This window comes from Phoca vitulina, unplaced genomic scaffold (assembly GCF_004348235.1).
Source record: "Phoca vitulina isolate PV1807 unplaced genomic scaffold, GSC_HSeal_1.0 scaffold5, whole genome shotgun sequence".
Taxonomy (NCBI): domain Eukaryota; kingdom Metazoa; phylum Chordata; class Mammalia; order Carnivora; family Phocidae; genus Phoca; species Phoca vitulina.
Genome location: NW_022589708.1, coordinates 30,460,233 through 30,476,171, shown reverse-complemented (window position 1 = coordinate 30,476,171; position 15,939 = coordinate 30,460,233). Strand labels below are relative to the sequence as shown.

Genomic DNA, 15,939 nt, shown 5'->3' with positions numbered 1-15,939 from the left:
GGAAATCACCCCTAAGCCCGAGACATGATTCCTTATGGAACAAGGTGCATGTTTCACTTTTATATCTAAGCTGTTAGATAAAGCAATAAAGTAGTTTAAGAAAAAAGAAATGAGTAGTAAATCTCAAAGATGTAGCCATTTAAAACTATAGTTTAAATAGATAGAATACACAGTGAAATTAAATGCTTTCAAAAAAAAAAGAAATGGAAAAAAATCAAATAAAGCAACATGACAATCTCCATATGTGCTGACGTTTAGAATATATTTAAGCAGAGATGAAGACTTAAGGGTAGCTTATTCTAAGATACTCAAATCCAAAAGAAAAACTTTTTATTGACATAACAGAATTATCTAAGATCATATGTTTTTTTAAGTGAAATAGAGATCTTTAACAGAAAAATAAAATAATTTTTATCATCAGTATGTCAAATGAGTTGTTAAAGAAAATAAAAAAGACTCAGTCTAGGAATCACCTAAGAAATTACAAAAAATTATTTACAATACCTCTTCCTTCCTGCTTTTTCTATAAATAGTATTTTACATTGGAAAGTTGGAAGGATTTACTATAGAATCATAGGTCTGGAAAGAACCTGTCTAAAACTCCACATTCTTCTAAACAGGAATGATTTCAGACCAGGCAAAATTTTTATCTAACTTTTCTTAGGAGGCTCAGAAAAGGAGACACTATAGTCTTGAAAATGCCATTCAGTCTATTCCCAACAACCTTGAAAAATATTTTTAACTCCTAACATGAGACCAATAAAAACACAATAATCAACTTTCAGAAAGGACATTTTTCCTAAATATTGTCTTTGGAAATTATATTTTTTCCTTCTTCTCCTGATTAAAAAAATACAAATCAAGGTATTTGTAACCTATTTTTCTAAAGCAAAAAAACTTTTTAGATAAGTAAAGGGGCCAGATGGTCCACAGAGGAGCCTGAGAAAGGCCCAGACAAGCATCAGTCTGGCTCCAAGGAGACCCTGTGTCTGCAGTAAGCAAATTATGAAAGGACTAACTCACCTGGTGAATCACCACAGCTAATCTGCATCTGGAAATGTCAATGCAGGAAAATTAACACTCCTGTGCCTCATCTATAGTCAGGACCTTCAGCCCTAGACTTGAAAAAGACCCTCCACAGCCCAGCTTCTTTGTGTCAGAGAAGAAGAAAAGCTAAGAGAGCTCTCCCTCTCTTCTTAATCAATGCTCCGGTGTGAGGTGATGGATGTTCACGAAACTCATTGTGATGGTCATTTTGCAATATACATATATATATATATATATATATATCAAATCATTATGTTGTACACATAAAATTAATACAATGGTACATGTCAATTATATCTCCATGAATAAACAAAAAAATAAATAAATACAACTAGGCTTAAGCAAAATATGGATTTCAAGAATCTTAACAATAGAAAGATTCTAACACAAGTAATAATAAAAACCAGAGGACGGAAAAGCTGGAGGACGTGTGCTAATTTTATAACTTACAGAGCCAGGAGTCCATCGATACTGTCTAAAATTTGAACCTGTAGTTTTAAAGAAAGGACTACATTCTATTTTTTTAGCAAGGTGCCTTGAGAGCCAATTTCCCTCACAGTGAACATTTCTCTGCAGCCTCTGCCTGTGTCAGCATCTCTGACCGGGGCGGGGTGCGGGGGGGGGGGGGCTTAGCAGGCCAGAGGTTGCCCCAGGAGGAAACCTCAATGAATGTGGGGCAGGAGCAGGTGGATAATACTGGAAGGAAGGAAGATTCTGAGGTGTGTTCTGCACTCCTTCAGAAGCTGCCTGATTCCTCACAGACCCGGTCCCCTCACTGGTTTTCCTCCCTCTTTGTCTCACCTGCCCCCATCTCACAGTGCTCCTGGGATCAGATCTCGAAGTATCGACTTGCACTCAAACCCTTGTCTCAGATTCAGCTTTGGGGAGAAGCCACCTGTATTAGTCTGCTCAGGTGGCTATAGCCAAATACTACAGACTGAGTGGCTTAAACAACAGAAATTTATTTTCTCACAGTTCTGGAGGCTAGAAGCCCAAGATCAAGGTGCCACGAGGGTTGGTTGGCTTCAGGTAAGGCTTTGTTCCTGGCTTGAAGATAGCTGCCTTCCTTCTGTGTCCTCACACGGACTCTGCTCTGTGCACAGGCAGAGAAAGAAATCTCTTGTGTCTCTTCTTCCTCTTAAAAGGACACTAGTCCTCTTGGATTAAGGTTTCACCCTTATGACCTCGTTCAATCTCCTCACAGACCCTCTTTCCAAATACAGTCACATTGGGGGTTAGGGCTTCAATATACGAATTGGGGTTTGGAGAGGACACAACTCAGCCCCTAACAGCATTCTAAGATAGGACCTCGCCGGGAGGAGACATCAGCTCCATGCTGCTCCCATAGGGACTCTCCACCCCAAGAAAAAGAGCTGCTTAGCCAGAGTCAGTAGAGGGTCAGGTGAGATGTCCCACTGTCTGGCTGCAACGCTTAACCGAGCTTCCTCCGGCACCACAGTCCAGAGCCACAGGTGAAGACTCAGGATGGCAGGAACACCATGGTTTACAGCTCTCCAGCCCTTCTTAGGCCCACAGTGAGAGGAGGAGCATCCACACAGTGGAAATGGCAGGAAGTCGAGGGTTTCTGTGTACGCTCACAGAAGAGAGGAGGTGGCAATTTCTCAAAAGACAGCCAAGAATAGACACCTTATGTTTGAATCCAAGTCCCAATACCCAACAAATGGAGGCTAGAGTTCAAAAACTTATGGTACATACATATTCTTTTTTCCTAAGTGATAAAACCATGTTTTCCTCTTTTGCCTAACACTAATAACAACACCTAATTTCAAGGTCATGGCGAATAAATGAAATTGTAGATACCACACGTTCAGTCCAGTGCCCAAGCCAGTTGCCCTCACTTGACAAGCATGACCTCTCTTTCCCCTTCCACAAATGTGAGTATCCTTCTCCCCCTCCACTGGAGACTGGGACATAGACTGGTCTCTGGCTTAGCCTGAATATATCAGTCACAGGGGTTTTATTGTTGTTTACTGTTGTCAGTTTTTAAAAACTACCGCTAGGTTCTTATGTTTCAAATCAAAATTTGTTGAAATGAAAACAAAAAAATTCTGTCTTTTTCCATGGACCTCTTAAGCTTTTGGATTTCTACTAAAATGAAATTTGGGGTACAAAGCTATCCTTTAACTGATTTGGGGGCAAAAAAATCAAGTCAACTTCAAGTATGTATCAGTGTGATTGATCTGTCTGGTTCCTACATTGGAACAAGGGCCTACTTCCAGAACTTGGCTTGGGGGCTGGTCAGATAACACCTTTCACCAAAGGAGAGCCCTGTTTCATAGGGAAGAGGCACAACAGGAAGAGAGGCTGACTCCTAGTTTAAACGAGACAGAATTATCTCCATTGCTTTTCCTCTTACTTAGTTAATAGGGATCTCTGTTTCTATAAGTCAATCCCATTTTCCAGTTCTTTGATCTGTTAGCATCCAAAGAACATCTACTTTTCCTTTCAAACTATTTCCATGTTTTAAATTCCCATTCTGCAATGATTTCTCTCCTCCTCTCAATACATCCATGTATTTCTCATACATTTCTCTCCCTCTCCAAAGCCCACACTTGCCTTTTCTTTTCTTCCTCTTAGCTTGCTACACCAAAGCCATTCCAGGACCAGGCTGTCTCTATGATGCCTTCTTGACAATTCAGTGAAAATCTCCATGACAGCTGGCTCCCTGGATGACACACAGATTTTAACCGATGTTTGGTATTCCTCTCACACTGTTTTCGGGGCCTCACTGAGAGGGTCTGTATCTTTGATAAGAGCATTCCTTGACAATCTCCACAAACACTTCTACCTTCTACCCTCCTGACTTCTCTAAAATTAGCAAGAGGAAAACTGTTGTGATCCTAGTGGAAGAATAAAATAGGCCTGATAACAATAAACAAATTCCCGCATTGGTTGACCAAACAAAATATTCAACCCCGACTTGCCGGGAGCAGCCTGGTGCTCCTGGCAGGCTCCAGCAGCCCACTCTTCTGGTGCACAATGACCGGGGCCCACAGCCTCACAGCAAACAGGAAGCAAGGGGAATCACCACATGAAATGGGGTGAGAGCCCCAAGGCACCAGAAAAGCTCAACGCCAGACTTCCAACATCTGCCCCAATGACATTCTGTGCCTTTGTCAACTAAGCAATTTGAATTCTCTCCATTTATTTTTTTTATCTCAAACAATTTCTTTTCTTTTTTTTTTATTAGCATATAATTTCAGGGGTACAGGTCTGTGGATTCATCAGTCTTACACAACACACAGCTCTCACCACAACAAATACCCTCCCCAATGTCCATCACCCAGGCACCCCATCCCTTCCACCCCCCTCCACTCCAGAATTCTCTCCATTTCTAATGGATGGACCACCGATACCATCTGCCCCATGCAGTCACCCAGTGAGAGAATTCTGTTTGTAACATTCCTGAAGCTTAGTCACCCAACCTCTGCTAGACTATTTCTAGAAGACCTTGAGGGACAATGGACAGTCTGCTCCCTTTTTCACATCTCATTTTGATCTCTTCTTCTGCAAGCTGAATAGTCATGGATCCTTTCCTCACTCCCAGTTAGACATGTTTTGTGGGCCCTTCACTCTCTTAGTTGCTCTATTCTAATTACACTTGGGTTTCAAAGCTGGTTTCAAACTCAAAGGTGTTCACAACTCCAGCTGGTATTATTGACAATATCACTAGTACGATATTATAGATAACATTATTCTCGTCTGCATCATGGTAGGCAAATGGCCAGTGGCTTTAGATGTGATTATTTAATATTCCTCATTACAAACTGGGACACATGTTAGCCTCTAGTTAACTCCCACTTTCTGATTTTTCTCAAATAGCTGAGCAGGCACTGAAAAAAATCACATTCATTCTCTTGCAAAATCAAAACATGTCTTATAAATGTCAGATTATGTCCCAGGAATTTCTAGTTATTTAATATTACACCATTCCTGAAAAGAATCATCAGCAAGAACTAAGGAGCAATGAAATTTAATACAACAAAGACTAGAGGAAAAAGCATGTTAAAATGTGTGGAAAATCTATGTGACAAAATGAATCAGACACTACAGAGAATAGCCTTGAACGGCGTAAACGTGGAAACCAAACTTTTTTAAAAATCTGGTTATGTGTCCATAAGCTAAAGCACAGCTCTGGAAGTTGATATTAACAAAAGCAGCAGACCCACGCCCGTGTCCTGCTTCCTCTGTTAAGTGGGCAAATACTGGACAATGCAAGGTCATTATGCTTTAGAATCTCTGCATAGCAGGCTGAGAAGAAGGGGCAAAAAATAGAAAGAAGGCAAAAAGGAAGGAAAAGTAGGAAGGATGAAATCAGTACTTGCCTCATACAAAAGGCATTTCTGCCAAGAGAATAGAAAATGATGATAGAGCGTTTCCTTTTCAATAACCCATCTATCAACAACCTCTGTTGTGTAGCCGCTGTAATGATTCATGCTGTAATTAGTAAAACCTTCCCTATCTATATTCTCTAATGTGAATGTGCAAAGAAGAACATCATATAAATACCCTAAAATAAGACAGCTCTCCGAGACGTAAGCACACACCCAAAGCTACCGCTGGACAACAGAGAAATACAAAGAAAGAAGCACTGCTCTTTTCTGACTTCAGAGTGTGCTGGTTTGGTACAGAGAGGGGGAGTGATCTGTGGTTTTGCGCTTTTTTGTTTTGTTTTGTTTTGTTTTCCAGAAGATAGCATCTGCTGCAAGCCTTTTAAAAATGGAAAGAGAAGCTCCTGCAGGTTTCACGGAGACAACGTGAAGAGCCGTCTTTCCTGAATCACAAACATTAGCAGATAAAAACGAGACAGTAACTAAAGGTCATCACACACTCATGGCCTTCTGAGTTTGGGGCTTTCCTTTTTCCTTTGGCCAGCACACTGCAGTCCATTTACGTGTTGTTTTCTTTGTGGAATCGAGAAAAACAGGCAAGCCAAAAGCGATTATTTTCCAGAAGCTTTGCTTATTTAGTGTCATGGGAATTTGACGTTGTTATCTGGTACATTTGGGAGTCAGAGCAAAGTCTCCACGATGTTTATGGATTTCTTTTCTAGTTTGATGTTTCTACCATCCTCACTCTTCCCAATGGATTTTGGTTGCACCTGCCCACTTCCCCACGGACCTGAAAGGACAGCTAATGTTCACTGTCCGAGGCTGCCCTGCCTTAATCCCAGAATCATATGAGCAGAAAAGTTTTAAAACATAAAGGAAGCAGGGCTTTTCTCAAAGCCTTATTAATCATATTTTGATAGGAATAAAAGACTTGAAAAATTTTCTTATTTTCTGGTCAAGTAAAAAAGAAGCATCAGACAAAATGTATCCAATTTACATCCTACCATGTGCCCAGAACTATAACCAGGCACTGTAAGAGATGTGGCATTTTAAAAATACAAGACATGGTCCTTGCTCCTACATAGTTTAAAATTAAACTGAAAAAAATTTAGAAGATAACCAAAAGGCCACAGGAAAAAGGAGTCTCAGGAGGGACAGAAAGTCCAGCAAGACCTTGAGCCAGCAGATTCGTGGCGAACTAGAGAGAAAGGGGACTGCGGCCTGGGAAGAGCACAACTAAAAGCAGGAGGGAGGGACCACTCTTGAGAATTTTCAGGCAAACCCAGGAAACCTTAGAGGAAGCAAGAGGAGAGAACCAATTAACATGCTAAAAACAGGCTTCAATTATTTTAATTCTAGGAAGGGGTCATTTTTCTGCTCATTAGGGCATCAAATGCTTTGGAATAGATGTTTTACTTTCTTCTCATTTGTCTCAAGTTCTATATCCTTTAATGTACAAATTCCTGGTCCCAGGGGGTGGGCAGTGGGGGAGTTTTTGGCTGGTTGGTTGGTTTGGTTTTGGGTGGTAAATGGCTTGCAGGACCTGAAGTAGTGCTTCCTCATAAGCAAAGTACAACCTCTTTTTCTGTGGAAACCACATGTGAGCAGCCCGGGTTCCTCACAGCACCTGCCCACCCATACTGCCCGGCCTAATAATAGCTGGGGGTTGGGGGGGTGGGAGGGGCTGAGGGTGGGGGACGAGCACTAAGGGAGCGGGAGAGCCAGATGGACTGGGTTTGAATTGTTCTGTTTTCAGGATTTGGTGGAGAATCGCTTGTTAGTATTTTATAAAGGATAATGTTCTATTAATAACTTCAACTCCATTGGAAATGGAAATAGCACCAAAACCCATACCTGGAGAGAAAGACAAGATTTATTTCACTAAGGTTTGATAACATCCACAAAAATAGCCCCTTCTAAGATAGTAGGAAGGGAAAAATGAAGGGGGGGAAATCGGAGGGGGAGACGAACCATGAGAGAACAATGAGTATGAGAAACAAACTGAGGGTTTTAGAGGGGAGGGTGGTGGGGGGATGGGTTAGCCCGGTGATGGGTATTAAAGAGGGCATGTATTGCATGGAGCACTGGGTGTTAGACGCAAACAATGAATCATGGAACACTATATCAAAAACTAATGATGTAATGTATGGTGACTAACATAACATAATAAAATAAAATTAAAAAAAACTAACGATGTAATGTATGGTGACTGACATAACATAATAAAATAAAATTAATAAAAAAAAATTAGCCCCTTCTCTCTTAAGGCAGTGTATCTCCGAGGAGGCACCCTGTTTTACTGTGTTCAAGTAATATCCTGCAGGTTATTGCAAAACTGTTGGTTCTGTTGTTTAGCTTTGAAATTCCTTTTCAATTCTCTTCCTTCCATTGAGCCAATATTCAGGTAAAGCTGTGAAACAACCTGAAGACAAACAAAAGGGAGGGATTTGTAAGTGATGGTAGATACCATTTACTATCCTTCGTATGTCAGATCTCTGCCAAGAGCCTTACCTGCCTTATCTCATCGAATCCTTCCCACCACCCTAATGAGGTAGGCGTTATAATCCCCATTTTATAGATGAGGAAACTGACACTCAGAGAGGTTGCGTAAGTTTTCCAAAGTCACATTTTAGCAAGCCGTAGGGCTAGGATTCAAGGTCTGCCCTTGACCATTATGCATATTTCAGTATGGAGTGTGGGGTAAGTGAAAGGGAGGAGGGGCCACAGGAGGTGTGAAATTAACCCTTCAGGGAGGAACTGAAAAGACGGTCCTGGTGTCAAAGTAGCTGATCTCTCATTCTGAGGCAAGAGGGTAGCTGAAGAACTAGGATCAGAGTTTAGAACAGATGAGAGATCCAGAAGAGATGAGCAATACCCAGAAAATTAAAAGCTTGGTCTCAGCCAGAAATCATCTGAGCCCCCAAATTCTCTACTTTTGTCATGAATTATCTGAGTGGGCTCTGCTCTGCATGGTTACAGACAAGCTAGGGAGAGAAACCTTCTCAGAGACGCCAAAGACTAGAAACCAGGGGTGTTGCCCGAGAAGGAGAAATGGTCTCTATTTTTACACGGGGGTGGTGAAACTTCCTGTGTGGAAGTAGTAAGATCAGTAGAAGAACCAAGTAGTAGACCAATACACTCTCACAACAATATCTGCTCATCTTCAAATCACATTAAATATCTGGAATATGTTGTCATTTTTTAGATCACCAGTGTTGAGAAGACAGTACTTAGAAAGATGATAATTTAAATGTGACAGGATGCTTTTTTGTAGGCTAGAACAGGGATGGTGCTGGACCAGTGTGTGGATTTAGGCAACCCTCCTGGAAGTACTCTGGGTCTTCTCCAAAACCCTAAGAAAAAGTGTCTTTCACCATCATAGGATGTTTGGGGACAAGCAAAAAGGTTCTAGTTACATTTCCATAAGAACGGATCTGAACGGTGACAATGATATTCAGGTACATTAAAAGTATGTCTGCTGGCAAAGTCCAGAGAAAGCCAGATGTCAGGGAGGAAGAGCCTCAGAGGAAAGCCCAGTAAACGGAGAGAGACTCTGGTATGGTGGGTGAGAAGTAGCACAAGACCTGAGTGTCCAAAGGAAAAGTGCTGGTGGGTACAATGCAAAGCAGTACACTGATACCCACCCTTTGAACCTCAGGCTCCTGATGGCACCTAAGGCCTTAAACCCAAGCAAAAGGAATTCACTAAGGAACACTTGGGTATCTCTGTCTCTTGGGATCCAAGACTCAGAATTTCACACAATCTGTAATCTTAAATATCCGCCCTCATTACCAATGCCATTCAAACCCCAGGGAAACTCTTCACATTCTTGCCCTGTCTTTGAAGAAATGACAACTGGATCCAAATGCCACGAAGGTTTAGGGGCTACGCCACCGCCCATTTCAGTGACTGACAAGGCTTCAGAGTGCAGGGAGGATTCGAGCAGCCAAAAGGATTTAAGTAAGGGAAAAACAAATCAAATAATGTGTCATAAACCTGTCCGATATTATGAAATAATACATTCTTGCATAATGAAGAATATCATTTCCCATTGCTACTGAGCATCCATTGTCTTCCTTCTCTTCATGTTCCAAATTGAGGTTCTGGCGGCACTCACAAATTAGCACCCCATGCACAACAGTTGCATGTGGAAAATGAGGAACATTCTTCCATATTAAATAGTTTGTGTTACTCTTAAATTATACATATATAAGTTTATACTCTTAAACTATACATAGGATCTAGACATAACACGCATGAAGCAAAATACCTTTTCTTTACATTGGCAACTAGATGGACATTGAACACTAGAAGTAGTAATAGTTTTATTTTTACAGATAAATTTAAATGATTTAATTTATAGTCAGAGAATTAATATACCAGCTCTATTTTAAAAATTGATTGCAATTTGGGCGCCTGGGTGGCTCAGTCGTTAAGCGTCTGCCTTCAGCTCAGGTCATGATCCCAGGATCCTGGGATCGAGCTCCACATCGGGCTCCTTGCTCGGCGGGAAGCCTGCTTCTCCCTCTCCCACTCCCCCTGCTTGTGTTCCCTCTCTCACTGTGTCTATCTCTGTCAAATAAATAAAACAAAAATCTTTTAAAAAAATTGATTGCAATTTATGATATTCATTAATTATAATTTGAATTTTATCTCTTAATTTCAATATATCTTTTTAAATATTTTAGAAAAAAGTAGTCTTTGAAAATATAAAAAAAAAAGATTTTATTTTTCAGGATTTGCATTTATTTTCATTTATTTTTTAAATGTGTTCAAATTTTGTACACTGTTAATAAAACTATATTTTATACTTAAGATCACTGAGGTTGAAAACAAGCTAAAATCATGATAAAAAATATGAAACATGTTCAGAAAAATTTTTAAAGGCTGAAATTTTAAAAATAGAAAATTTGTTGTAATAAAGAGATATTTGTAAAAATAAAAGGATAAGATATATTTTCTAGAACATGTTCACTTGATTTATACTCTTAAGTCTTTAGTCTTCAATATATGGGCCTCCATTTTTACTCTTCTCCTGGGCCACAAAAATGTTGGTTGCAGGACTGCTATGCTCCCTAAAGTGGAGAGAAATGTAAAGAAATACTTTTTTTAAATGTGCAGAGCTGTATTTCTAAGACCCTAAGCAAATTGTGCACTTTGCCTTTGGAGAGCTTGGTAATATAACCGAAACAGCTGTATGTCTTAGAGTTTCTCTTATGAGACAGCTCCCACACACCCACATGACCAAGAACGGGCTGGGCTCCAGAAGGAGAGTCATTTTACTTGTGGACAAAGGGTGAGATGAGCACCAGGGGTCAGGAGGCAGAATTCCAGGCCATGGCAACTCCGAGGATAAACACTCCAGGTCATCAGAGATCAAGGGTAAGTCATGCATGCCAAGTAGAGACACAGCAGACACTTTACTGGACCAGAGAGGCCAAGACAGATGGATTCCCTAAGGAGACCAGCAGCAGCCAGAGCACAAGGACAGCAGGCCCCTAGGCAGTGACTGTATTACAAGAGCCCCTCTCCTCCTCTGTATTCTGGAGGATTCCCTGCATAACACAGTAATCATGACACATCAGGGACTGCCTCTTGAAAGAAGTGGCTGTTGATCCATAGGACCAGAGGATGACTACCAGGAAAGTCACCTGGCCCAGGCAACTCCTACAAGCTGATGAAATCTGGGAGATATTCAGGTCCTAGAGATACAGATGAAAATATTTAGTATGAATATTATTAATAAGTAATAATATCCCAAGGCTGGTCCTCAAGGAATGTAAAACTTAGAAATAAAGACATTATTAAGCAAGATTAATCCATTAAAAATTTTTTCCTGAATAACATAAAATACTATTTTGAGACACATAGTTAAAAATCTGGGATTTTCAACTTTTTTGTCTCAAACTTGAAGTATGTAATATAATGTATGAGGCACTTCAAGGAATCAAGACACTTCAAAAGACAATTTGGTTGGTTAGTTTTTTTAAGACATAACAGATATGTTTTACTCTTTCAGGCTGTAAATGTCATAGGCGCCACTTAACCAAAAGGAATAAACACACTTGAGATAGATGCTGCCTGTTCTAAATCAAACATAGCAAAGAAAATGCGTCGGGAAAGGATCCTTCCCCAGAGAACCATAAAACGTATTATGCTTTTTCAGGGGGAATGAGTCCATTCTTTTGCAACAGTCAACATTCCCTTAAAAACAAATGGGAGTGTCCCTCTCGGCCTGGGATTTTTGCCTCTGAAGGACAATTCTAGTTGAGAACTTATGTGTCCAGTCATGGGTGAAAGTGTGAGAACTTTCCAGAAGACTATGTTCTGTAATTTTCCTATCACGAGGAAACTTCAACTCCCACAGCCACATTCAGGGCTTTTCAATGACTCCGAAGGTCCATGCAGGAGGTGGCCTTTCCCAGATGGGTCCACCTCAGGCAGATGAGGGGAACCGAGGTAGACATTATCAGTGGAATTGTCTGAATGGTTACTATTTCTCCCCCCTGTTACAAAGGAAGATTTTCTTCAGGCCATTTAAATAGGCATAATATTTATTACCCATGTTAGCTCTTTTGGAACATTTTAAAAGGACTCTTCCAACTGACCTCCTTTAAACAAATGATGCCTCTCTGTGTAATCCTTAAGAGACAGGAAGCAGAGATGCAGAGAAATTGTCATATACTCAGAGTAGGCTAATAAATCCCACTCTGCAAAGATAAATAAGTCAGCTGTCACCCATGAGACTTGGAAGCCAAAGGGACATGAGCTTCCACAATCCACTGAAGTCTAAACCACAGGGCAGCCTGGGTAAATTGGGGACTTGAGGCCACCCTGGAAGGGCAGCCACACTTGAAATCCCTGTGGCTTCCCCCAGGTCCAGGGGATGTTTCTTCCAGCAGTCTGGAGAACACATGCTGAAGTCTCAAGCGAGGATCCAGTAGGCTCCTGTATGAATCAGAGCTCTCCAGAGAAATGGAACCAATAGGGTACAGACACATACAGGGAGAGAGCAATTTCTTTTAAGTAATTTGGCTCAAGTGACTGTAGGGACTGGGCAGATCCAGGACAGACTGGCAGGCTGGAAATTCCAGCAGGAGTTGATATTGCGGGCAGATATCCGTCCTCTTTCAGGACCTCGATCTTTTCTCAAAAGCCCTTCAATTAACTGAAAGAGGTTAATCTGCTTGACTCAAAGGGTACTGATTTCAATGTTAATCGCATCTAAAAAATACCTTCACAGCCAGTATTTAGACTAGCGTTTGGCCGAACAACTGGGCACCACGTAGCCAGGTTTACACATAACATTAACCACCGCAGGTTCCAGAAAGCCTGGACTCCCCACCAAGATGCACCAAGCTCTAGAACCAGGTACTTAGCATGGGAGCTAATCCATCCTGCACAAGTACAAAGTCACCCCCCATGGCCCCATCCCAAACGTAGGTAAGGATCCCACAGCCCCATACTTCTTAGCCACCTCAAATCCTGAGGGCAGGTCTCTCATCTCCAGAGCACCGCACCCTGTCTGAACACAGAAAATGAGCAAAATGGACTCTCATTTTCTGTATCTGTGCATAGATCATAACAGAAGCCCCTCGTTTCATGACTGCCCCAAACACAAGCGTTGAACTGAACCATCAGTGCAGTCACAAAATCCACCTGTCACGTACTTTTAGGCTGGGTCTCTCAGACATCCCAACAAGACAGTCTGAAATATTTATAAATCACTCAGAGATCCCCAAATTGCTATCACTTTGTGTAAAAACTGGGTGACTTTTAGCAGCTCAACACTTACACATACTAGGAAACAGGTTCCTTTAATCTCTGAGCTCACTCTTAGTTTTAGAAATAAAGCCTTTCCCTACTGTTTTCGATAACAGAAATTATAGCAGAGAGAAAACACTGATGTAAGAAGATCCATCTCAGGCTCAGGAGCCACCACCTGAAATGGGTCCCTGATGCCACAGGGCTCGTCAGGAGGCAGAGAACAAAAAAAACAAAACAAGAGGAAAGGCATGGAGCACTCATTTCCTTACAGTTGGAATCACTTTTACACACACAGAGGCTTTGTGGAGAGTTCTGGAGGCTAAGGGAGAGGAATGTCATAGAGCAGAATGAAAACCAAAGTATGAATAACAGCATCACCACAAGGGATGAAATTTTCCAAATTCTTATTCATTCTCTAGCAAGACAATTGCAAGCAACTGTAGCATCATAAAATGAGTTACTGCAGATCCTGGTAGTGCTATAGAAATTAAATTAGTTCTTCCATCCTTAGTACAATAGATGATTCACAAGGTAACAGGCGGCTGCATCGACCGGGGAGCCTTGTTTTAAACAGGGAAGTGGCCTCCATTTCTGCTTCACACGGGTCTGTCCCCTATGAGGGAAGCTGAACAGCAGGGACAGCTGATTTTGTGTACTTGTTATCATCATCAGTAATTAACATTTACCGAGCATTAAGGAGACACTAAGTGCCTAGCAGACGCAAAGGCTGCCAAGTGGGCCCTCAGCCTAATTTTGGCCCCCAAACATCAACACAGACCAACCACTAAAATCAATAGCAAGAGGATGCAGACCTGCCTCATCAGACCGAGAATTGCCTGATTACACAACAGGAAAAAGAAGTGGCCAGAAAAGAACTTGAAAGAGGAAAGCTGATTTTTAGAAATGTGTCATTTCTTTCCTTTACCCATTGACCTCTTCTGTAGGACTTCTGTAACAAAGGGATAATTATTTACAAAAATGGCTCACGGCACACTAGAGAAGAGACCTGAAGATTATTAAAGATTTCTTATGGATTAGAGGAGGTTTTGATTTCGGATGAAGGAACAAGTTCTTCACCATTCAAGTTTAGTTAGAGTCACCGGTAAAACGAAAAACTTACAACAGCCCTGTTGCCACATCTTGAATTGGACATACAAAGGAAATTTCCTTATAACAAATAGGAAATCTGCATTCCTGTTTTATACTAGATCATTTTCGGCCTGGGTCAAATCCCTGGAGGAAAGTAGGGCACAGAGGTAAAGGGCTTGCCCGACGGGTTCGCATGAGAGACAGGAACCCAAGCCTCCCGTTGTCTTTCTAACCTGGGGCTCTTCCGCGGCTCCCCAGCTCCCTGACAAGTTGTGCAAACTCTGATCCAGGTTTAGGCAGCAGGGAAAGGCAGGCTCAGGGCTGAGCCTGACTCACTTACCGGGGGCTATCACAGTTGGATCTACCAGTAAGCTGATGTGCTTCCCTTCTCTCCTTGTTTCCTTCTAGGGCAGTTCCTCTTTCCCTCCGAGGTCCCAGCCAGCCTTGCAAGAAGATGCAGCTCAGACATGGATTTTGCAATAAAACCCAGGGCCCAAGGTCAAAAGCTACTCCCACCCACCTCCTCTTTTCCTTACTCACCCATGGTTCCTCTCTGTTCTGGCCCTTACATCAGAGCTTTTTGACCACAAGCCCCACAGACGGACTCTCAAGGAGGCTTTACTTCCCTGCTTCTCTCCCCTTCCACCCTGTCATCTTTACTCTCACCTTCTGCATGAATATCTTCTTCCCTCCCTCCCCCCATCCTCGTCACCTGACTATCCCTCCCTCCTCCTGTACATCTCAATTCCAGCATCCCAAGCTCGGCATCCTTCTGAATCACTCCCACCCACTGCGCAGATGGGATTCAAGTGCCTCCCTTGCCGGTTCCCAAATGTGTGTTTCTATCCTTGCTATCCTTGCACTCACCACACTTTTTACATTTCTGCTTGCACGCTCTTCGAGGGCAGTGACCATCTGCTTTCACATCCCTGGGACATAGCACAGTGCCTGGATTCTCAATAAATATTTGTTTGAATGAATGTAACACAAGTAAAAATATCCCAACTATTTCATTTAGCTAAAACTGCCGTTGTTTGCATGTTAGTGACTTAAAAACCTTTCACAGGTTCCTTAACTGATGAAATAAGCAACTGTTCTGTTTTCTCTTCTCCTGACTATGATGTCCATATCTCCCCTCATGAGGCACCGCCTCTTCTACTTTGTTCTTTCCTCCAAAATCTATGATTTCAAAGTCAACCTCTCCACTCAAAGGGTTAAGAGAGACTTGAGGTCCCAAGGGTTGCGTGATGCGGAATCACCGACTACTCGGGAAGTACAGTCCTTGCAATGACAGATACACAGAAATCAGAGGAAAAGGATCTCACCGCGAACAGAACACATGCTGCTGCCAAGCAAAGGTGCGCTTGAAAACGCCACTGCCACACTCCGCGTCTCTCACCCCAACGGGCAATTTGTGCTGCCCAAGGAGCACGCGAGGTTCCCCTGGTGCTCCCTTCTTCTAGCTTTCCTTCCCACTTTCTCCTTTTTCCCCAAATCTCCATCCCCACCCACTCATTCTCACCCTCAGCTTGCCGTGACCTTCCACTAGAAAGAGTCCAGCCCAACAGACCTCCCGTGAGCTCGCACCTCCACACCCTGCCCCGCCCATCTGCTCTGCACCCTCAGCCTCTCCTCTCCTGAGAAAGGCTGATGCTGCCCCCTGTGCACCAGATCCCAAGCTTTC

At 42.2% G+C, this 15,939-nt stretch overlaps 1 long non-coding RNA gene across 3 annotated transcripts in view; it reads right to left on the bottom strand.

Moving 5' to 3' along the window:
• The window catches only part of LOC116631576, a 101,305-nt gene extending 86,346 nt beyond the window's left edge, over positions 1-14,959 (bottom strand). For 2 of the 3 annotated variants that reach the window (XR_004299214.1, XR_004299215.1), the window contains exons 1-2: positions 14,796-14,959; positions 14,596-14,698 (exon numbers count right to left, since the gene is read on the bottom strand). This is a non-coding gene — a long non-coding RNA (uncharacterized LOC116631576). Of the gene's footprint in view, positions 1-7,614; positions 7,822-14,595; positions 14,699-14,795 lie in introns of those variants that run through there. The other variant, XR_004299213.1, reaches the window with a different exon arrangement.
• Positions 14,960-15,939: the final 980 nt, after the last annotated feature.